The sequence below is a fragment of the Mya arenaria genome, chromosome 3, assembly GCF_026914265.1.
Source record: "Mya arenaria isolate MELC-2E11 chromosome 3, ASM2691426v1".
Classification (NCBI taxonomy): domain Eukaryota; kingdom Metazoa; phylum Mollusca; class Bivalvia; order Myida; family Myidae; genus Mya; species Mya arenaria.
This window is the reverse complement of record NC_069124.1, coordinates 60,574,729-60,599,884: the sequence shown is the minus strand read 5'-3', so window position 1 is coordinate 60,599,884 and position 25,156 is coordinate 60,574,729. Positions and strand designations below refer to the sequence as shown.

At 32.9% G+C, this 25,156-nt stretch overlaps 1 protein-coding gene and 1 pseudogene across 3 annotated transcripts in view; one reads left to right on the top strand and one right to left on the bottom strand.

Annotated features, from left to right (window-relative positions):
• Nucleotides 1-25,156, bottom strand: part of LOC128227752 (neuropeptide receptor 15-like) — a 168,774-nt gene that overhangs the window by 10,624 nt on the left and 132,994 nt on the right. The gene's annotated exons all lie outside the window — the stretch shown is intronic.
• LOC128227753 (uncharacterized) lies at nt 5,382-6,474 on the top strand (annotated as a pseudogene).

Sequence of the window (25,156 nt, the reverse complement as noted above, 5' to 3'; positions counted from 1 at the left end):
ACAACTGGCGTCAATACCAACATAACTTGAGGCTCAGAAAAGAGTGTTGAAAACACATAAATGCAGAACAAAATGGTTCATATAAGTGCGAAAGAATATATACGTCTTAATGCAAACTTTAGTAGTTTAATTAATTTAGGAAAATGAAAACCATATAAAAAAAGCGCCATATACAATCGCGATTTGTTCAGTAAAGGAATTTATGTTTGGCAACACATATAACTCTGTGCTTATAAAACGGATCGTAAATGTACAATATCTGAAGTAGGTTTCCGAACCATTAAATTGAACTAGAAAAACCACCACATCAAATAATCTACAATCTTCTCCGTCCAAAGTTCAGACAGAATTTAATATCAGTTGTCAAAGCATGTCATTGGATTGTCTAATGCTTTATATAATAACAAACCAGCTCGTTTACTTATCTTTGTACATAGATGATTTTTCTTTATATGAAATAATGCTTTTTAATTAGATTATATCACTGACAAATTTATGGCTTTAATGTACCATAGAGCATATTGTTTGCTTTTTAAAGAAGATCAGCGGAAACAGGAAGTGTATTTTTACAACAACGTCTTTAATTGCAGAAATCATATTGAATCTTAATTTTCTTCCCATTTTTGATAAATGCACTCTAAAAAACCCTGCTGTTTTAAGCTGTAAAACAATGAGACATCTTAAACTTGATATTTTATTTTAAGACACGAACGAGAGGATGTTGATGTCTTTCCTCCCGTCAGTGTAGCATGACACTCCAATGTGATTTCGACGAACAAGTTTCGTCTTATTTTACAAAAAGAAATTGGGTTTTTGATTACTAGACAGTTCAATTAAATACGCAAACAGAGTTTAGCCGTGAAATATTGCTATATTATATATAATCATTTTTTTTGTCTTAGACCAAAAAGGTGACAACTTGTTTGCAACAAAAAATTTACTTTAATCTGACAGATTAAGATTCTTAAAACGCTGTACGTAACTGAAAAAAAGCTAGACAAATTAATTACTAGTTATTCAGAAACAAGAGACATGATTTTGTATTACTAGTTCATTGACGTTTGGGTCCTTGGATATTATTAAATTGTCTACAATTTTGGCGTGTCCTTGTAAAAGATCTAATCATTTACGGCCTCTTTTTAGTGAAGCCGCATAATTAAACAAATGTTCATTAAAGGTGCTTTGATAACGAAACAAACATTATCAACCCATAGACAACGCTGTATGTTGCCTGGCAGGGTATAAGGCTCTGACCATGCTAGTAGAAAGTGATATGTGTCGCTCTTGATTAAAAGTGTTCAAAGGGAAGACATCTGATTAATTGAAGGATAAACATGGTTATCGTGAATGTGATTATGCACGAAGAATAATATATTGAGAAAAGCAGACGACAGCTTCAGTCGTAGAAAAACAACATATTCAAGAATAATGATACGTTTTTCCCTGACAACTCATGGGTTTTGAGACGATAATAAAATAGGTTTGATGGACATTCGTCTTCGACTATAGAAAGGAATGTGTCGTTCCGTTCAAAACAGATTATGCAGATCTCTGTTTTCTACGATTTTCTTAGAATTGAACCTAGCCAAGAAAATTAAGATATCAATTTGCAAAATATAGTTGACATATGAGTTAACAGAATATACCGAAGTGTTTTAAGTTGCCAGCATAATAAGAGTGAAAGGTAATCAAAATATGTTCGAACATTACACTATATATTTTCTAAAACATATCTTAAAGTCAAAAAACAACAATGAAATGACAGCGTGTGATATTAAACGTATTGTTATCTCCGAACCCCTGTTAACAAATCAGTACCAATAACACTAGTTATCTTGAATATGTTATGACAGTCCGATAAAAAGATTTATGCTACTTTCCATATTATTATATATCTTTTAATTAGCGACTTCAGTGTTTCGTGCTAAAAATAGCTTCCCTTCTACTTCCATTGTAAAACAATTCATATTTGTGAGCATTTTAATCCTTGAAATATTCCAGATTTCAGCTTTTCTTTGGAATTTATTTGAAGGTGAGATATTATTCTTTACATTTGTGTATATTATTTTCCCGTTAACGCTATAAATACTTTGTAAAACTAATTTGTTTCATCATAAAATTTTATTTCCGGGATGCAATCGACCATCTTTGTTGACCTTGGGTAGTACTCGGAAAATCTCGCTGATGACATAATTACAAGGCATTGTGTGAAGGGATCACCATATAGTTATTTGCAGACGACGTGCGCACTTTTTTTACATGAAAACCCCTGTGTTGAAACCAAAATTAACCCTATTTTTTGAAATTTTGCTATCAGGTAAAGGAAAATTTAGTTTTATACCTATTTATAATCGAGGTGGCAACAAAATATTTGCATTTTATGAAAGATCGATCTTTTTTATTTCCCGCAATGTCGCATATGACCTACATTTCCACTGCGCAACTGATTGCGCGCATTATATTTATAGCATGGTCACGGGTTTTTAGAAAATCGTAATCATGGGAAACCGGAAGTTCAATAATGAAAACGAAAGTAGTTCTAAACAATGTTTTTCAAACACGAATTGTAATATAAATAAGCAAATACAAGTGTTTTATTTTTAAAATAACACATATTTAGGTATATCCTCTTATTCTTACATAATGTAGAATATGTTTATTTTGTTTTAAATCATTTAATGTGTAGTGCACAGGTCACCTGACAGCTGGTTGTTATGCTTTGTTTACATATTATCCCATTCCTTATTTTTGTTTTATACCCGCATTATCATTATTATTTTTATTATTATAATAATAAAGCTTTGTCTCCCTAGTTTAATAAATCCTTGTTTTAATGCTTATTTATGTTTGCTTTGTTTATTGCTTTTTATTTTTAAAACAGCCTTGTTTGTGTTTTATTTTTATCTTGAAATGCGAAATGAAATCTTGTGATCTGTTTGTAAAAAAAGCCTTTGAAATTTTAAAACTTTGAGTGGGTCTATTCTATTTATATTTTGTTTCTGTTTTATTTCTAATTTTATTTAGTTTGACCAGACCAGGTGAACATGGTGTGCCAGGCATTTTGTGATGTTTACCTGACATTAGTAAGTATACCATTTTTATCTATATTTTCAGAAAAATGGAGTCTGTAAAAAAATGTGCACGTCATTGATATAATAAAAAGTAATGGTGTCCATGCCGCATGTAAATTTTTGTTAGGAAAGGATGGCCTTAAAACAAGCAAGCAAACATTGCTTAAAGATTTAGAGAAGCTTTTTAAACGTTTTCAACATCTCAACAAGAGCAAGGCACGTATAAAAGACAAGGAAAACTTGGAAAGGTTTATGTCCAATGAATATACTTACCCAACACCAAATGATGATTGTGATAAAACCCTGCCTTCAACATCAACCGGTAAATTATTCCTGACATGTGATTCACTTAGCACCAAAGCAGAGACCTTGGGAAAAGTTTGCGTGGATCTAGCTGGTGAGTTGGTAACATTAAGAAAGGAGAAGCAAAGTATTGAAGAGGAATTAAATTCAGTAATTGATGAAAAAGATGTGCGAAATGACAGTGTTCAAACAGTATGAGTCTAGTATTGAAAAGCAACGAAAGCAACTACAGTGAAACTGCGTTCTCTCGAACAAGCGGTCGCTCGAGAACCGGCGTTCCCTCGAGGTCGGAGCTTGGTCCCGAACTTTTTTTTTAACAAATCGTGCACAAAACCTTATGGCTCCCTCGAGGTAATAATTTCACACATTTTCCCGAACGCGTGTTTCAAAATAAACAAACAATTGCCAGGTGTTAAAATTTTCGCAAGTTGTAAAAATTGCAATGACAGTTAAAAGGCAATTTGATAAGGTGTGAAAACCCGTTTATCACTGTTAACGCATGACCGATATTAGTTGATATGGGCATTTGAGATGATAATTATGACAAGTTAATGACGAGAAGTTAATTGTGAGAAATTTAAATGAGTAATAAAATATGATTAAAACACTACCATATCGATCCAACATCGGAATCTCTGAAAAGAATTCCTTCTTGTCACTTTGTTTTGCAATATGGCAAATGAGAAAGAACTTACAAATTGTCGAACACCTGAGCAATCTAGTGAAGGACCCATGACTGGGGGGATAGCTAGATCGGGTTCCTTACTTTCAAAATGTCCCACCCAAATGAAAGAAAACAATTGTCAAACAACTGAGAAATCTAATGAAGGACACATTACTTATACCAAGGCACCAACACGCCCACTCACGTCCTTTACAGGAAAGAATCGGTGTCTTAGTAAACAGTCTGTTTGACGACTTCAAACTTAAAATACACTGAAAGATATTTCATATCAAACTGGAAAATTGAAAATCGGGTCGCTCGAAACATCGGTTCCCTCGAGGTTTTGTCTCGTACCCTGGCGACCTCGAGCGATCGCAGTTTTACTAACAAGAACATCAAATAGGGAATCTTACTGGCGTTCCAAATATCAAAAAATAGAAAAAGATAATGATAAAGAACACACAGAAGATGATATGATTTCGCTGCAATTGAACATTGAAAATTTAGAGCACGGAAATAGAATGACAATTTGATAGATCATTTGAATGAACGGCTACATGAACTTGAAATCAAAATGTTGAACAAAATAAACTAAACAATTGTGATTTTTTTGACGAGAAAAGCAAAACATATAGTTTAGATTTGCATGCTTGTGTTTATTCACTTTTGGATAACCATGTTGCTTTTGAAAATGTAGGGGATGTGATAAGCAGTGTTTTAAAATTAGTTAATTTGAAGTCTAACAAACTTCCAATAGTTAGAACAATACATAGTTGGTCAATTGAAAGGGGTATAATTGCATAACAGCAGATTGCTGAAAGTTTAAATGAACATAATACAACTTTGCACACTGATGAGGCTTCAAAATATGCTAATAAATGGGGAGCATTTGCGTCAAGAGATCAACAAGGAAATTATACACTACTTGGATTAAAAGAAATGGCAACAAAATCAAGTCATGACAATTTAGAAACTTTTAAGGATATTTTAAACGATATAGATGATGTCACAGATGATGGAACCGGAACAAATTTTTAGTTAATATCAAAAACACAATGAGTGACCGCGCTTCCACTGAAACAAAATTCAATGAATTGTTACAAGAGTATAGATATCAAATATTACCTGAAGTTGTAGGCAATTATGAACAATTATGAGAGGAAGAAAAACTCTCTGTTTAAAGAATGAACAACTTTTTTTGTGGTCTCCACACATTGGTGCAAATGGCTGATACTGCGCAGAAAACTGTATATCAAACCGAAAAATTGAACGCCCGATATCTGACATTGCTCAAATATCTTGAGGACATTACTCTTAACCTTGATAATTTCATCAGTGGTGATATGTTGTTATATAATGACATACCAGTCAAGACAGACATTGTACATGACTTCCTGATTGAAAAGGCAGATGGAATTGATTGTCATGTCATTGTCATTTTGCATGTTGTATTGCCAGCATTTGCAATACTCATACAGCGCCAATATGGAGACCATTTGCCAGGTGGAAAACATGAGGAATTAAATGAAATTGAAACCGCCAGTGTAAACAAACACAACAAATTTCCTGAGCGAGTATTCTCATATGTGGACCACATTTTGTCGTCAAAACCAAATATATAAACATTAACAATGGAATCGCATGTTACATTTTCATTGAATAAAACAAGTGCATGGCTATCAAAACAGGACAATGCAGATGAAATTTTAAAGCAAAGTAGAAGAGAAGTACACAATGAAAAAAAGAAATTCAAGCAAAGGGAGGAATCGATCAGAGCCAAAAGGTTGGAAAAGCAAAACGAACAATTTAGGAAAAAGAAGAACTGGAGAGAAAAAACAGTGGATAAGTTGGAAAAAGAAACAAATGATATGACATTTCATGGACTATGGCAGAGTGAAGGACAAATGAACGAAGCATTGGGTAAAATAAAAACAAAAACAGAACAAGCTTTGCGGGTTCAGCTTAAATTTAGGAAAAATATTTTCAATCAAAAATGTGATGAAAAAGTGTACTCGTTTAGTAAACTCATAGATAATAAAAGAGTTCTTTTAAGTGTAGATGAACTGAAAAAAAATGTTTTAACTTTGATTAACAAGGCTGCAAATTTTCCTTCTCCTGAACAAACTCATTTATTAGTAGGTAAAAATATAGATCACAGGTTTTTGGAAGAAGATGGTAGGGAGAAATGGTACACTGGCCGAGTGATTTCACAGGTACAATAACTGTTGATCAGAGTAACTGACCCTGTTTTTGTAGAATGTTATCATGTTTATCAAAGAAGTGATATACAACAATTCAAATTGTATCTCATTTTTGCACTTTCAGGTACCAGGTTTCCCTCGATGGTTTAACGTGATCTATTCTGGCGATGAAGATGTATACACGGCAAAACTGACTGATGACTACAAAACAGGGGACATTGTTATTAAAGTATAATATGGTAAAACTATAATGACAATGAGGCATAATGAGTTTGATATAACAGTTATCTAAGAAGGCAGACGGGAGCTCATTTAATAGCACGAAACCAAGTCCACCTGTACCATTCTATACTTGCAACAATGTTGCGCTGGATTAAATATTATATTGTGATCAGCCTATGTCTGCTGAATTATTTACCTGTTTGTCAGAGAAATGCATATAACTTTAACTTTCAGCAATGGTATTATATTGTTTATTTGTGAATTATCAAAAATGCATGTATAACAAAACAAATGATACAATTTTTAAACCATGCATTACTTGTGCCTTTGCAACACAAACATGAATGTGATAAAACACAACTGCAAGCTTTGAAAAAGGTTATATTTTGATTTGTTTAAATAGCTACTACTGTCTGCATCGTTATTAAAACCAAATTATATTTGTTTAATTGCATTCGTTTAATTTAGACCTTTCGTTTGATATATTACACATGCATATTTCTGTAAGAAATATTTTTTACATGCTTGACCACTGGCCGGACAGAAAAAATACTGTTTGAATTTATTTGAAACGGCCATAACTTCAACAAACATGGACAAATTTTAAAAATTATTGCAGTTATGTTTTTGTCTAATCAAAACCTTAAATTTGATATACAACACTTGTGTGTTTTTTTACCATGAAGTCGCTATTTTAATAAATGTAAACCTTTGTTCAGAAGACTGAAAGTCGTTTCATTTTTGAAAATGACTTTCAAACGATTAATGACACTTTTGCATTGAAAAAAACAAACAATGATAAGCAACCATGTATTTTAATTAATGCTCAAACTCAATTCCAAATCAGAGTATTGCTTCAATATTTTACTTTGTTTTATGTTTGTTTCCTTTGATTTACTGTATAAAGTAACTTCGGTATCAAACTGATAACAAGAAGGCGAAGCTTAACCGTGTTGAAACTTGAATGCGGATAAATAACAACGCTTTTAACAACACGCAAGTTATTGAACAATTTACTTGCATTTAAGCGCTCGTCAAAATATTTTAATTACTTATTGAGTTTGAAAACACTATCTTATAAAATCTCATCTGCAAACAACACCCCAAAGTCTCTATAATAGTATATTTTCAGGTTCATAAGTTTTAGGTTTCTGCTAGTTCTCTAAAATAGCCATTCACCTTACTGGTAATTGTTGATTACTGGTGACCCAATGCTATTGTGTTATCATTTAAATAGTACCTTATAACTATCTTGTAAATTAAATAGTCGAAAGTAAATAATACATCAAGCTTTTGCAGTTTGTATGTTTGCTCTTTGTTTTAAATGAAATTGTATGCAAACTATTTTGCAATCTTTGAAGATAAAACCTACTTGTGTTTCAGTATTTCTTTTTCACCATTCAAAACCCTTTCAAATGATACCAATATAATATCGGGTCACCAGGCATTGAACATTCACATACTTGTTGAGTTAATTCTATTATACAACAACTCTTTCTGTTACATTTCATACTTGCCAACAGAGTGATTCCTCTTCTCAAAATATTGAGGTGCATTTATCGATGGCCATGTTAAACCACATATTCATCACGGAATGAGTCTGTGCGGCAATGAAAGACGAGGACTATCGGCGATAATGTTTTTTTCTTAGAATTTGTGTCATTTAAGCTTTCAACGGCTCCACACAAAGTGCATACATTGCATTAAAAGTGATGTACATAGTGACAAAGTCGTACTTCAGTAAGATTGCCTCTAGTTCGAGTAGCATTGGCATACAGGTTTTGACAATTGCCTCTCGAAAACATTAAAATGATTTTTTTTTCTAAAGCAATTCTAGTTTATAAAGTAACTGGAAAATATAAATAACGGTCAACCAATATGTTATCGCTACAGTTAATTTCCAGCAAGCCACACACAACCGAATAATGCATTCTTTACACTATCAGGTCACATGGACTGTAAATAGTTGTGTATGACTCAACCCATTTAAATATCTTGCTCCTTTAGACACAACACTAATACATTGGCAACGTTAAAACCGCCGACAATTCCCAATATAACGGGGTATTTCTTCTGGTAATGCGTTTATTACTGATCAAATCAATAGTTTCATTTAAGTTGTTTTAGGACTTTTATTAGTTCCGAGGGATGATTATCAGCTATTATAAGGTTTTATTATACGTTAATGATATCGAATTATTCTCTTGCAAGCTGTTTCTTGATGCATACACCTTGCTACTTAATAACCCTTTTTCATCCTTCAGCCTAAGCCAATAAGTGGATGTCTGGGAAACAGGAAGTTTTCTTTAATATATACCTTTTAAAGTCTAAAATATGTCATTTGTTAATGGGGTTTTGTTGCTAAGTGATGTACGAAACTACAACCAAAACTTTTTTTTTGTTCAGCTGTCATAATCCGTTTATCAAATATAGTTCACGGAAGAATTCCAACTTGGTTTTGAAGAGCAAAGACTGTTTGCAGGAAAAACAAAGCAAAAATAAATTAGGCATCCGATCCTTTACCACGTGCACTGACTGTCATCATTTCTCTAATTAATCCGTTTGGTGCTTGTCGTTTTCAATTACGATACCATCAAACGTTTTAAATTATTAATATTCCGAAGACGTATAGAATAACTACTTTTAATTCAGAGTTGGTGCAACAATGGATGACAACATGTGTACAAAAAACAAAGCAAGTTTTTTTTAGGTTTATTTATCTACTCGAGCTTTTCGAAATATATGCGCCAAATATTTGCTCTTGCTACCAGCTGCGTGCTTGTTGTTGTACAGCATTGGGTAAGGTTAAAGATAATAGAGTAATTCTATGTGACAACATATGTTCAAAAAAGAAATCAATATTTTCTAAAATTTCCATACAATCTTATTATTAAAACAAAATGCTAAGATTTGCATCAAGATGTATATATTTTTTCAAACTTTGATATAAATAAATTGTGTTGACAAGTTGTGTTAACAAAACATTTCTGAACATCAAGTACAGGTATGTGTTACTCTTCTCTGTTGATATTGAAATCGAATATGTACCTAAATATGTTTTAGGTGCACATTTTAGGGGTTATGCATAATCAAGATTTAACAACTTTTTAAGTATCATAAGAGGAAGATGCTTGAATGTTTTTCTTACCACGCACTCAAAGTTTGCATTCCCATTGAATGACGATAAAATTCATTTACTTAAAATGTAGGGGATGACATAATTTGATGACGTAAGATTAATGGTGCTTTTTGTGTATTCTTAATTATTTAAGCTCGATTGTGACGATGTAGGATGGTTTCTTTAGGTCTAAAATTTAAGAATGATGCTGATCGAACCCACAGCCTGTTGGTTGAGAAGCGGCTTCCTTTTCAACAAGACCACTCCCTAATGAATCTTGATTTATATTTCATAGAAGTATTTTCATAAGCATGCAGTTAAAGTTCCTTTTTCTAGCTGCAAATATTCGTGTGTGTTTTCTTGGGGTTAGAATTAGGCGTATAAGACTAATCGGTCATTTAACATTGGTCAAAAACTGCAGCGGCTTCGGAGCGAAAGTCTGCATCGAATGCAGCAAATGCATTAGAGAAAACTTTTGAGCGATTAAGAACAGGAATTTTACCTCATTCGAAATCTAAACCTTTTGAAGATGTATACGATTTGTAATTTTGCTACATATTTTAAAAGGTTCAGGCTAACACGTCATAGTTCGAATTGATTGCCACAATCAACATCGTCACAATTTCAAAAATACGATGCAGTTATGCCTACAGTGGCGTAAATAAATGTAAAAAATAAACTTTTTTGAGTATTGGTTTACCTCGTATTTTATTTCTGATCACAGACATTATTCCTTGTAATGCTCATCAATATTTTAAAAACTTTTTATCGGATTAGTCATTGGCATGACAATGGTCTATAAACTAAAAGCATCATAAACCACGATTAATCATGCAGATATATTACAAGTAGACGAGTAGACGTTTGCAAGTTAGCCATAGGAAAGACATATGCAAGGTACTGACTCATTTGCGTTATGTAAAGTGTTTACTCACAATTAAAACAATAGTTCAGTTTCCCATGCCCTCAACCCGATAAGGGAGGCGTTTAAGTTAGTTTGTTTTAAATATGTGATCACCATCCTATTTGTTGATATTGAATATATGACCTTGCATAGTTTGTATTTTTCTTTTAAATATAATATGTTTAATCCAACAACAACGGATTTACAAGGAAGGATTACATTGAAAGGTGCAATGAAATAAGATACTTCAAATGCAATGCCAATGCGGGGATAAAGCGTGCTTAAATGGGTCAGAATAATTCAAAGTTACACATTCGGAAATCATCGTTAACTAATTATAAGACAACATTTCACGAATAATGAAAAAATTGAAATGGGAGATGCAGTCTCGTTTGTCAAATGAAACGCTTTTACTATACAAGGCCGTCATTTAGGTATTGTTCAGAATGTTTTTTTAAGTAAGAAATGCTGTTAACTGCATCGCTGTTAAATCCATACCGTAATTTTGAATATAGTCGTTTATTTTCATACGAACAGGTACAGCGGAAACAGATGTGTCCAAGAAATTTTTGATCTATTTAATGTAACATGTGGGTCAATGCAACAGCAAATATTAAAAAAATATAACAATGTTGTTGCCTATACTTGATCAAGCGGTCCCTTATGGTTATCCATATTTATAGACTTTGCCTACATACCATATAATCAGCATTCATGTTTATTGCAACTTTTGAATGATGAGTTTGGCAATTCTCTCTGAAGTGGCGTCACCACCAGATGTAGTCGTTGATTATGCCGTATCGAAGTAAGTGCTCTTATATAGAACAACGCTGATAAAAAAGACAAAAGTGAGCAACAATTCAGATTTCCTTTAAGGATGTTACACTTAAGTGAAATGATTGGTGATTCCTTAATTAGTTAATATATCGACATACTCTCCTAGTTAGCTATCTACGAAATATATCATGTCCAATGCAAGTGCATTTCTGATAACTAACAGAACATTGATTCGTTTTTACCTAATTTATTTTGTTTTTTTAATTGAAAAAAAGATAAACAAAATTGAGGACAAACTCCCACCACACAAAAACTCTTTGATACCGTCTGAGTTTATAACGTTTGGCATTCATGAACCCCATATTATTTCGAAATACTGTTTTTTGGCATTGGAAGATATTCATTATTTAATTAATCAATTATAGATACGCAACAAAACAAGCAGAGCTGTTGACGTTATATTCAATTATTTTTAACAACATTTTGTCTTTGGAACCCCGTTTTTTGTTCCAATTGTACTAAAAATAAAGTGAAGTATCGTATTGGTATTAAACAGCTATTTCAGACGCCATCACTGGGCCACAGATGTTGATATACGTCAGTATAACCTCTGTCTTAATGAAAGTTATTATTAGTTTTATTAGTTTTAAAAAATGGTTGCTCTTAAAGGTAATTTGTTATAAAGGAATATCATCTCAAGGAATTTGTTGTGAATCTTTGACTAAAAATATTTAAAATGTACATTTCCGTACCTTAAAAATAGGCCTCTAATCCCAACATATAGTGCTGAAAAAACTTCGGGAATTTCCAGAGTATCAAGAGTTATGATTTATATAGAATTGTATTTAACGTTCATTTAATTTCTGCATAATGGGAGAAAGTAAAGCTAACGGAAAAATATATGATACATTCTACAGACTTGAGAAATAAAACAAACCAATATTTTTTTTCTGCTTCACTTTACTGTTTTCTCTGAATCGATTAAAACATATGTTTTTCAAAGCTGATTATGTTTGTTGAGTTTGCTTTAAGGTTTAATAAATATGTGCACAATATGAGATTATAAATGGAGATAGAGAGAGTCCGCATGAAACCACGAGCGGTTGATGTTGAGACACAGAGAAAGAGAGAGTTGAAGATTGTAGTCTTTCGTGCTGAAACACACATGCTCCTTGTTTGTATGAGTATTAAGTTACCAGCGCTGTGTACTTTTTATAAAAACATGTACTTGTTTGCAATCGGTGTATTGTCTTTTGATGGATTCTGTTTAGCACACAATAGCAGGACTTGAAGTGTTACGTTAAAAGACGGACTAAGGCTGTTAAGCAATATGTTTTATGAACAAAGAACAGGTACAGCATAAATACATAACTGACATCGTCCAATTTCATACATCTAAATTTGGCAAAATATGCTCCATATTTGTGCGGTAAAATATTTTTACACATTCCTTCATAAATCATTTTAACCCGACCATAGGTTATGAGACCTTTTCTACCATTACCTCCTGTAGCTTAACCAAACACACATACACATAACAAAGGGCTGTTATCCCTATCACAAAACCTTCGTTAGGCTCCGTAGCTTGATAGTAACAAATCCCTTAAGCTTAACATTATACACCAAGTGTTTGAAATTACACCCGCAATACCAAAAAGCCACCGTCTTTTTTTCTTTTAAAACGAGTCATTGTCATTTCATAATGTCTGTACCTCAATTGTAATACTATTCAACACGAGGTTACTTCGACAGCCGGTGTATAATTTCACCCAAACAATTCGAAGATATCTTTGATACTGCATTTATACAACCATACGACCGGACACTCAAGATTACTGAGGCATAGGAGTTACCTAGCCACACTGTTGATTTATATTTTATACAGTTTACTAAACACAACAAAAGACGTTCAGCCCAATGGCATTTTTTATATCTAGCAATAAGCAAACCAATGGTTCTTCTAACACTTTGAATTATAATCTTAAATTTATGAATGTAAAACATATATAAAATATGCTTTGAATAGTTTGACACCGCTTCTCAACACGTAATTAGATAATTAGATCTAGGAAAAGAGGTTGGTCAAAAATTTAAAATATTACTTTTATTTTAGTTATTTCTTTTTATTTACTGTCCCATCATTATATTCAATATGATCATTCTCACCAATCAATACAAAATGAGCTGCATAGCAAGATAAACATACACGTGCTTCATAAAATACCTTTAACTAACAACGATGTCGTTTTAAAAGAGGTCGAACAACAAAGCGTGACAACGAACAACCTTGGTGTAAACCAGCTATTACACGAACGCATTAGGAATCATAAGTTATACAATAATTCAACTGATGTCAGCTGTTTGGTTGGCAAACCAATAGTACTAAATTCCCCACAGAAATGTAAAAATTAATAACAGAACCAAAAGTTGCTAAACGCAACGTCTTACGAACAAATTTAATATCATTTAGTATTAAAATGTGGTCCAACGTCCTTCATTGTTTTTTTACTAAAGAAGTTCTATACATCGACGTTTTTATCATCCAATTCCGAAGACAATATGTGGTCAAAACCCAATAGCAGTTAATACATGGTAGAAGCAAAACCATCTTGTAGAGGCTCCCTCTATGCAGAGGTGCTGGACTTTGGGATGAGGTTAATTATATTCTCACTCAACAAATATGGAACCATTCCAGTTCCATTATAGGCGCAACATAAAGAATTCTGAAATGATGCAGTGATGCCATTTATCGATTCGTTGTAAGAAGTGTAATAAAATGCTTGTTGTTTTAATCAACTTAGCTCGGTCAATGGTTGCTTATACTCCAAACCATGACAACGGCTTATCCATTTCTTGGTGATGCACAAATTCATCAACATAAAGTACAGATTGGTAAACATTGGAAAAAAATCCTAATTGATTCAATAGACTAGAACAATAGTTCCTCTATCTCCCTTATACATCTGCCAATATTGACAAAAACCGTCCCATCGTCCAGTAAGTCTTCCAAAGATATTCCTGACGTAAGATCTTGCCCTACACCATGAGTTTCAATAGTTTACATTATTGTATGTCAAAATAGTTAATTAGTCTGCCTTGAAAACTTATAATATATTTTGGACAGCTTTTTGAACTCCTCTATAAAATGTCTTTAAATTATATAAAAGTTTTCAGCCTTACTATCCGAGACGAATTGTTTAACATTTACCATATCTCCTCCTTCAAGCCCATTTAAGACCATAAACTGTCTAATATATATGTTCTATGCTAATACTCCGGATAGGAGCGACAAAAAAAAATAATTCACAATATATATGATAAAAAAGATAAAACCAATCTTTGTTCAAATAACATGAAATTAAATGATTTTAAATCTCATTGTAGCTTATATTATTTGTTTAGGAAAATGCCGTGATGATTGTTTTGCGTCGCACGTTGCGAATCTGCAAATATTTACACATCGATTGGTACAAAAAAGTTACATCACACAACAATGAAATCAGTTACTTTTCTTTGCTAGGTGTCGGATATGAAAATTTATGATATTTGTCGGGATCAGTGATTATGAATAAATGATGATAAATGCGTCTAGTTCAGCCCAATATTTTACAGCCTAAATTCTTCTGCATTTCCTGTCACAACGCTTTGATGTATGTTCGTTTAGGTACAGAAAGTGCTGGGTTTGTTTACGATGTTCTTTTGAAGACAGGAGTGTAAGTCTACACCATTAAAAAAATACGCTTGTCAAGAAAGAAGCCATCTTAATTTCGGTGTCCATGCTAAAGACGATTGAACTTGATGTAATTTTTGTCCTGCAAGATATGACCCTGTATAAACATTTTGAATAAATTGCTTTTTGTATTTTGCTTTTATTTATATAAAGTAACACGGAGATCAATTGGATGCATAAACTACATTAACAGTTTCGGTTTGATTGAAATTGTGCATTGCCAGCGATGAAAAGTGCAACAATGGCAAAGCTGCATTGTACTAGAATTATCTGTTATAAGAGTCGTAAAAAATACAATGAGAACTACAGGGACAACAAGACATACTTAATGCCCTCGAAGAACCTTCAAAAATAGATATCGGAGCGTTGCCGACCATTTTAGGAGCACACATCAATTAGTCCAACTATTGCGATTGAAATTAGTGTTAAAATGAAACTAAGCTAATATAGCACGAATATGATCCAAGCGTTAAAATATAATTCAAACAAAATTTTAAGATTTATCAGCTCCTATTCTGTAATTCTTTAAAAGTATTAAATACTATATACGTTAATCATTGAGCAATCCGTGCTCCAAATGCGTTTTTTGAAGTCAACAACCCCGTGATCACCGTAATCACCGTCCTGCATACATGGTTGGGACATTTATATAAGACACCTTGTGTAGCTGTATTTAGAAAAAACCGATTAAATTTAAGAAATATAAAATAAAATAGATACTATGACAGTTGCTTAATCTGTCATATTGTATCACCTCTCGTAACTTGTGTAACGAAACACGGCACTCGACCTTCGGTCTGATGCTATATGGATTTTACGCAAGCAACTTGAATCGATAAAACCCCGCGGACCAACAGACTTACTTAATATTCCATATTTATTGTCCCGTTGGTTAATAGAAATTTATTAGTGAATATATTTCATATATTTCGCTATTTCAAACAATTTGATACTTTTCACTAAATTAGTCTTTTAGAATGTTTAGCCCGTTCGTCTAAATCATAGACATACAAGGAGGGGACAAAAAACCAAATATTTCACTTCTAATGACGTTTAATTTTAATACAATTTAACGTACTTTTTCTGAAAAACTCAAATGATCTGTCATTTTAAATTCTTTTCAGGCATATAATAAAAAGAAATAAAAAATATCTTGTTTCACTGAAAACTCCACATCAAAAGTAAATATTTCACGTAGCAACTCCTGCAATATAACTTTTTGTGCTAACTCGATGTCTTACACTGAAACAACCAATTAACCTCATGGTGTGTTAAAGCAACTGTGTACCAGATGATCAATTTGCAAGAAAAAAAGAAAATTGCCGAAAACTATCATAAACTTGGTATTAATGTTTACAATGCATTGAAACTTACTAACTGAAGTACCACATAGTTTACAATTTATTCAAGTTTAGCAGTTATTTCGTATTTTTCCATAAAAAAGATTACTGGGTATGTATACCTAGTAGAAATCATTCCAAATGCGTGATTGGCTAGTCGATGTTATCACGTGATATTACAAAGTGAGGTATATAACTTAAATATACTTCTCATTTGCTGTAAGCCTTCTTAGCACAGTGGATACACCACTGGTCTGCAATTTTGGCGACAAGGGTTCGAACCCGGTCTCCGACACAATATTTTGTTTTACATTTTGGTACTTTTTTATAATTATGATATCAAATTGAAAAACATTCTATTAAATTATTGTCCCGAGATTCGTTACAGAAGAAAACTTTTTTTGGTGCCAATCTGGCGTACAGTCCCTTTAAGAAGTTATCGGATATTTGGTGAAATTCTTTTTGCATTAAAACCGAAAAGTTTGTGCCAATGTGTGAATAAGCTTTTAAATGAAAGGTTCAAAATTGTAAATATAAAAAGAACGAATGAACATTTCCTCAACGATTTATAATCAGAAATGATTATTACAAAATATAGATGCACCTGTTCAACCATTGCTCTCATGACTCTTACGGCGCTTAGTTAAAGTTTATGAAACCTATCACAAAAAATAGTTTGCTATTAAGAAATAAAACAAAACATGAGTACTGAAGGGCAACCGCATTCGTTTTTCGGGATACTTAGTTTAATGATTGTGTTTTATATTACGGCTAAAGTAAAATTTGTACAAGGCAGATTATCATCGATCAAGGCATGGTTGAAATGGAGAAAAAAGGCATGTTGATTGTATCGCCTCCTTGATAATAATATGCAACAGTTAACAAATGAGTCCTTATTGTTTTAAACTGTCCATTGCCTGAAGTTGTTTGACCCTAACAACCTTTTACTTTGAACAATTTAAAGCTTTGCTCTCACAGATTGAACGTATTTTTTTTGTTTTGTTTTGTTTTGTTTTGTCTCGGAACGAATTTCTGAGAAATGGCATGAAAACCAGTGACATGAGGTTGCTGAAAAAAATTAGATCACAGATGTTCATAACTAAGTTCATAATTGATTTTTGTTGTTGTTTGTTTAAGCGTCTGCAACGCTTTTAGCCATAAAGCATTAATTTCTTCCACGTTAATCTGAATATCTGCAATAAGACCTTTTGTCAGCAGACTTATATCACTGGTTTTGAGATATTTACGCGAAATAAGCCCATTCAAAATCAGAAAATATAAAGTTGTCGAAACGGTGAATATGTGATAGTTAGCTTTAAGTTTATCTCGATGAGCTTTTTTTCGGGCAAATCTCGAGAAAATACTGGATAAAGAACAAGAAACAATCATGTGTGGCTTTGAATAAAAGTGCTCCATTCGATCATTTGTTGTACATGTCTGTTTTCATCAACTATGACAATATTCGTGTCCAAAGCTCTCAACATAACCCCGATTAACTGAATACATATGTTCAGTTCGACATGGCCTTACATACTAAACAATATGTGTGATAAGCATAACCTGCACCTCATAAAACTAAATATTAACTTCTCCCAAATACCAATTATTTATTTAACATTTTAAACATACACATATACATAAAAGCAAAGTCCATAAAACTAAAATATTAAATAAAGAAAAACGTAATCAATTCACGTGATATATTTGAGGCACGCGATTTTTTTTGTTACGACCATATGCGTCTTTTAATATCTTATAATCATAATACGTTAATGATTTGGTATGTTATTAAAGTAGCTTCTATTCCTGTTTTTTGGTTGCTTGCACATACTTTTCAACCATTTTTTCGCAGCCTCGCGTCAAGTTATCGCTAAGAAGACCAACATTAAAATTATGTTTTAATGATACATTTCCTAGTTTTCAATGCAAACGCCGCACGAAACCCTTAAATTATATTATACAGGGCGCTTATGTGAGCTTTTAAGTACCTCACTTATTTAAACGAATCGATGTCTAAAAGGATATTTGACAATTTTCTTGGATAATTTTTAATCTACTGAATTGAGTGTTAGCCGACAGAGCCCCCCTTAATGATTATATGTGAATTTGTCTGCCGATCGCATGGGCGGAGGCATGAGCCCGAACACTGAGTACTAACAGGGAGCCAATACTCGTATCTCATTAATGCATAATGATTATATAACTATCGTTTTAGCGTTATTACCTCTCATCTTGTTGATTTGCAGTTTGCTTAATATCCAACCAAAGAAACGGCGTAAGCTCAATCAAGAGTCATCGCTTTTATAATTAGAAATCGAGTGATTTTATTACAAAATATATATTGCACCTTTTAACGATATCATTACAGAATAACTTCATTTTCACTCAGTCGTCATTATAGAAGTGCATTACTAAGAAGAAGAACGCTTATTGCTAGTAAATTGAATTATCAGAAACTTTAACATTATTAAAAAGCACTTGAAATTCCACAGATATACTGACAGGACTGAAGTGCACCATTTAAAAGGTATTCTGTTGATCAATGAATTATTATTGAAAACAAACGTTCAGTGTCAGTAAAACGGAGGCATGCTATTTGTGTTTTTTTTATTATAAGACGAATATTTATTTTCAACAAACATGCTTCAGCCTGTAATACATGTTACAAAACTAAGGAAACACCAAAGTACATATTCACATGTACCTACATATATATATATCGTAGCTGTGTCATATAACTGAACTTAGTGGAAATACTACTTATAAATATCTAATAAAAAATCAATCATAGCGTTAAATAGAAAAAAAAACTCTAGCTTACATGATTTATATTTATAAATAGGATCATAACGTGACTGACATGACGACGGCACTGTATAATAAGTATGAATCATATCGGAAGCAATAAACGAGAAACGCTTGCTAATAAAGGAATAAAATTGACAGTTTTTTCTCTTTGTGAATACATATGTTAACGGGCTAAACCTTTTCATTTTTTTTGTTTGACCTTATGGACAGTTAAGTAAATTATCTTCCAGTTTACCACTTTATCGAACTCTTGTTCTTAGAAAAGCATGTAACATTTACATTTTATTGATACCTCCGTTTATTCGTCTCATTCCGCTCGTCTTTTGCCTTCCATCTTACTTGGTCAGAGATGTGTTTGGCAACATACGGTTGCAGGATTTCAATATTTCTTTTATTGGATTTGTATATCGCAACGTAATCAACAAAAACTAAAAAAGGATATAGTAGCCAAACTTCCTGAATATGAAAATTAGTTTTTAAAGTTTTGATAGAGAAAAGGCGCCAAATGCTAAACAAGATCAATTGATCAGCCAGTGCGTGTAATTAACTACACGGCACGTCGCTAAAATGCTGAACTGTTAAGTCAATGAACAATGCCAAACCTCTCCGCGCTTAATTATTGAACAACATTTGCCCTATCTCGCAAAGCTTTCTTATCATATAAATACAAAAGCCGATGCAAGTTGTCACTGAAGGTAGAAGACATTTTATTTCAGGGCATTTCGCAAATCGCGCAGAAAAAACACTTGTGTTACCAAAACAGTCACCTCTTATTTAGATAACACAGGCTAAATCTCCTTTATGCATCCATATAAAACAAGCGAACCTCATAAAGGCGAACGCAATGTGTTTGTGTTTGTCTTTCTCAGTGAAATGAGGACGACTGGAACACCTTTGTCAGTTTAAGGTTAAAACATGACAACATTTAGTATTCCTTGTATGTATCTCATATATAAATACATTGATTATTGAGCTGAATCGTGCGATTAAGGACCGTCGAACACAGCCGTTTAATGGCAGTAATCAATAATAAAAAATGCCAAAACTCGTGATTTTGTTCATGTGTTTTAATTTTTGCCAACCTTCCTATTGTCCGTGGCGCATCATTTTTGACGATTTAGATCATTACATTTTGTGTATATTTATATTGTCTATTTCAATTGGCCTGTGTTTTAAAATACCTTAATGAAGCACAAGATTTTCTTTATGATTCATACATGTTCCGTGATATGATACAAACTCATATATCAAACTGGCGAGGATATTACCATGTATTTATTTTAGGTATGGCCATTTAGCATTCAAAAGCGCAAGTATTGACCACTTTGTAAACACATTTCTTGAAATGTCTCTTAATTGAAACATTCAACAATCAATCACAGCAAATATATTTTCGAATGTCCAAAATCCCGCAACGCGGATTTTATTCTTTTGTTGTAACGGGGTGGAATGCCTGCTTATGTTGTTTCATTCAGCATGATATATGCCAGCGAGTACCAGTTCTTTACGCAGTATAAGAACTATAGAATGAGCTTATTTGTTCTATAATTTAACTGTCAACTATGCCAAATAAATCCATTTTGAACGAATGTATGTAGTTTTACCGTACATCTTAGAAACTCACCAACAAAATGTGGTCTTGAAATCATTTTGATGAGTATACCTATATTCAAATAAGCCATCAGTAGACGCACAGACACCGTCTACAATTTTGAGATATTGGATAAACCTCTGAGGTACAAGGAAACCATGTCCAGACATTAAACCATCACTTATCGAATAGAGTCCACACATAATTACATCATTGCACTCTCTAGGGAATACAATAGAGAAAAAACATGTTGACAATGTTCTCAGGTAAGAGAAGAGGACAAAAATGTCAACCAACAATTATGATTAGGAGGATCCAATTTTACGCATTAGGACGTCATTGCACTTTCTATTTATATGTTTTTGATTAAACAAGATTTAGGTTACTTTATCATGTTAACTCAATCGATATGATGCATTAGGCAGCATGGTTCTGGCGATAAAACGCCGGACGTTTTAATCGTTAGTAATTAGGATTGTGTGTTTTAAATCCTGTTTGTTTGTTTTTATAACTGACCTAGTATAGCATCCATTATCACAAAATGTCTGTTAAAATTGATTAAGAACTTATTAATTACACGCAAATATTTAAGATGTTTGTGCAAAGAAGACCAATTTTGTTCTTTTGAGCCCTTATACTGGTCATTTGAAACATGAGAGGTCTAATTCCGAGACAATTAAATATGGATGGACAGAATGCTCAACGAGGGCTAACAGTACATGTACTGTTGAATGTGTGTCACTTAAATAAGAAAATGAAATTTGTACACTTGAAAGTAAAAGGTGAATTAAAGGGGCAATGGAGGACATATAAGTACTACCTTTTATATACAGGTAGGAAAAAGAACACTTAATTTGAAAAAAGGCTTCGATCTTGAAATGTTCAGTTTTATAAGTGACACGTTGCCCACTGCGCTACATTTACATATGACGATGAACCCTTACAATAAGTGTAAATAATTACTGCGGTCAAAAGGGTGTACGTTACTCTGAACATTAGCCATGCTAATTGATGAACTTATATCATTTTTGTTAGATATATGATGCCTGTTATATTAACTTTTAGAAGAATGAGTTCATAACCTTTCTTTTTGGTCGTCTGACTTTCAAATTAGTGTAGATCTATTTAACCTCAATCAGAGAGGTGTGCTTGGACTGCCGTAATATTACACTAATCCCTGAATGCCACTTTAGACCGATTATTATTTATGCCTCTCAACAGGGAGTACCAACATCTTTCAAAGCAATTGCTCGTCCTGTGGGTATTCTTGGTGCGTCGCTCAGAGAACAAATGCGTACAAATGAGAAAATACGTAAATGACTACATTTCAATTAGTACGGGGTGAATGATCATTTACCTGTATAATTCAATTACTGTGTGATACTATTACAAGGCAGTAAATGCTGATATGCTACAAACATAACAGGCTGCTGATTTACAACTGTATCATTTTAATATTCCCGTTAACATTAAAACTGGAAGTAAAGTTTTTGTTTAATTATAAACGCTGCTCAGTAAACCTCCCCGATCATCAATATAAGTGAATACTTCTTACCACTTTTAGCAGTGTCACTGTTTTTTGCAATTTGTGGACACTGTGAACCTCGTAATTAACATTTTGACTACTGGGTTCTTCGCTGTAAATTCCATGGTGCTATTAAAAAACTACTTTGGCTGTTGCTAATGGCCAAACATCTGAATAAAAGCTCTTGTCTTCATACTTCTGACAAGCTTTAATCAGTTTCTTACGTTAACTATGTCTTATGTGAACGTACAAACGTTTCATAACTGTAAAGTACGTCAATTAGCCTGTTTGTTTTTATTATGATAAACAGGTTAATGGAAGGTATAAAGTGACTCCAATCAGACAGGATTGCTCGGAACATGATATTCGTATTATGCAAGCATCGCATCGTGTTTCAGGTTTATTTAACTTTGGCTACGTGTCTCGTTTCACGTAGGAAATAAAAACGGTAAATCTGTTTTATAAAGAAATCCTACTTTGATACTAGCATTTCTAAATCATTTTTAACGTATATTGCACACATCTCAGTTTTGTCGTGTGAAATTGTTACACGCAACACACAATAAGCAAAATGTCACTTAACCTTACGTTTGTGTTTTAAAAATAAGTGTTTGTGATCACCAAATCCTTAAGTGTATTAACAAGTATTGCGTGGTATCTGACGTAGCAGATGTGCGAACAAACTGTATGAAAAATATATTGTGTTAAATCCGATTTGGCTCAATAAAAATTGGAAGCTAGATTGCCACTTAGTCATGTTAAGAGAGCGCTCATATCTCATTGTCATGTTTCATATCATGGATTGTTTGTTTTCCATTAGTGTAAACGAAACAAAATTTATAATGTCCATATGATAAACGAAGATAACGTCGTTGGCAGTAAACATGTTAGGTAATTTAATTATACTAATATTGACTGTATTCCCATTTCGAACTACTTTACATTGTTTGTAAATATTCACCAAGACGTAATCGAGAGATTTCAAAACACAACACGAATGCGTTCTTGTGCGTTTGGGCCACAAAGTGTGTCATCAACGTCATCAAGGTGGATGTATGAAGTACAATATATCATAACAATGGCACTAAATAGAGATTCATATGATAATACATCATCACTTGATTGGATATACACCAGAATATGATTAGGTTTATACCTATTGTATTGATAATTATTAGGTATCAATGCAAATTCATCCATATCTTGAGTCGTATGTTATGTTCACGTTAGAATGCGTCCATAACTACGTACGAATATGAACTATTAGACATATTATGGTACTCATAATAATGTTCGAACAGTTCTCCATTTTCTGGTTATAATATTTCCCGTATGATAACATTGCTGTACAAACACAGTGATGGATAACGTTGTTACGGACTGATTGATCGCTCTTATCATCAATATAATATAGACAAAAGCGTTTTGCCATACAGCGGTGATATGTGTTATTCCCCCATGAAAAGGAACTGACATGATAATCATCCATCTCTGTTTGCGAAGAGTTCGAGGTAGAATACATGATGTTCAGGTGAGCTTTGTTTGTGTGGTCACACCAATTAGTCCCTACTTGCAGCAAAAGGCGATGTAAGTAAGGTTTGCCACATGTGTATTATTATATTTAACTGACAACATTGGAGATAAAGTGCGTTTGCGATTGATGTTAACGTATCAAACAACTCTTGTTTTCCTTATATCTGTATGTACTTTTACTTTAATAAGTAATACATTTGTTTAAGAACGTTCCTGTTTGCCCGTTTAAAATACTGCATAACAAGTTTAATATACGGATCAGTATGATAACAGAAGAAAAGGCACAGGGCAGTTTAAGCACCTTCTAAGTCATTTCAAAGGAAAAATAAACCAAAATAATTCAATTTGATTTCCTAAACTGTATCATATTAACCTGACGTTGTTAGTACTTTTCCACGTTGCTCGTGCTGAAATAGTCAATTAAAGCTATTGTCGTCAAACAGTTGACTATAGCTATGTGTCGTCATACAGTCGAGTAAAGCTTTGTGTCTTTTAACAGTCGATTATAGAAAAGTGTTGTCAAACAGTCGATTATAGAAAAGTGTTGTCAAACAGTCGATTATGGAAAAGTTTTGTCAAACAGTCGATTATAGGAATTTGTCGTCAAAAAGTCAATTATAGAAAGCTGTCGTCAAAAAGTAAATTAGAAGTTGGCAATATTCTAGCAAGTAATACTTTATTCATATTTCGTAATTATACTGAAAATGAAATGATTTTAATATATCAGTACATTTTCCATTTCAATGTTAAGAGGACAGCGGGTTATATCGTCTTGATTTCGTGATACTCATTCTCGATGTGCATTCTGATTGTAAACATAATTTAAAACGATCAGATGTATCAATGGTTTTAACTTAATCCGGGTACTACATTTAAGAATTTATTTTAGTGGGGAAAATGGCGTTGCTTTGTGATCTTCGGCTCAACACTAGAACAACGGAATGTCGTTTTTTGCTTTGATAAAAAATTGACACATAACCGTTGTTCTGTCTAGCGCATAACAATCACACCGTGATATTTGGTAGTCTACCCGATATTAATGTAGTTTTGTAAGAAGTATTCAGACAATCGATTATTTTCAATTGGTTGTGAAATAATGTCCTTTTTGGTGAGCTGACTATTTACTTGTTGGGGAATTTTGAATATGCATGCCAATTAAACACTTCGATAAAAGATCCTATATGTTTTTCTTCCACTTACAATGCAAAAGACGACAAATTGTTTTGCATTTGTTTCATGCTACCAATGTATTTAAGCAAAGATATTCAATAGAAATTAAGCAGAAAGTGTCCTTTAATTCTTCAACAGAGGGATTGGTTCCGGATTAATTTATGATTTACACAGACTGAATTAATCCAAATGCAAATGC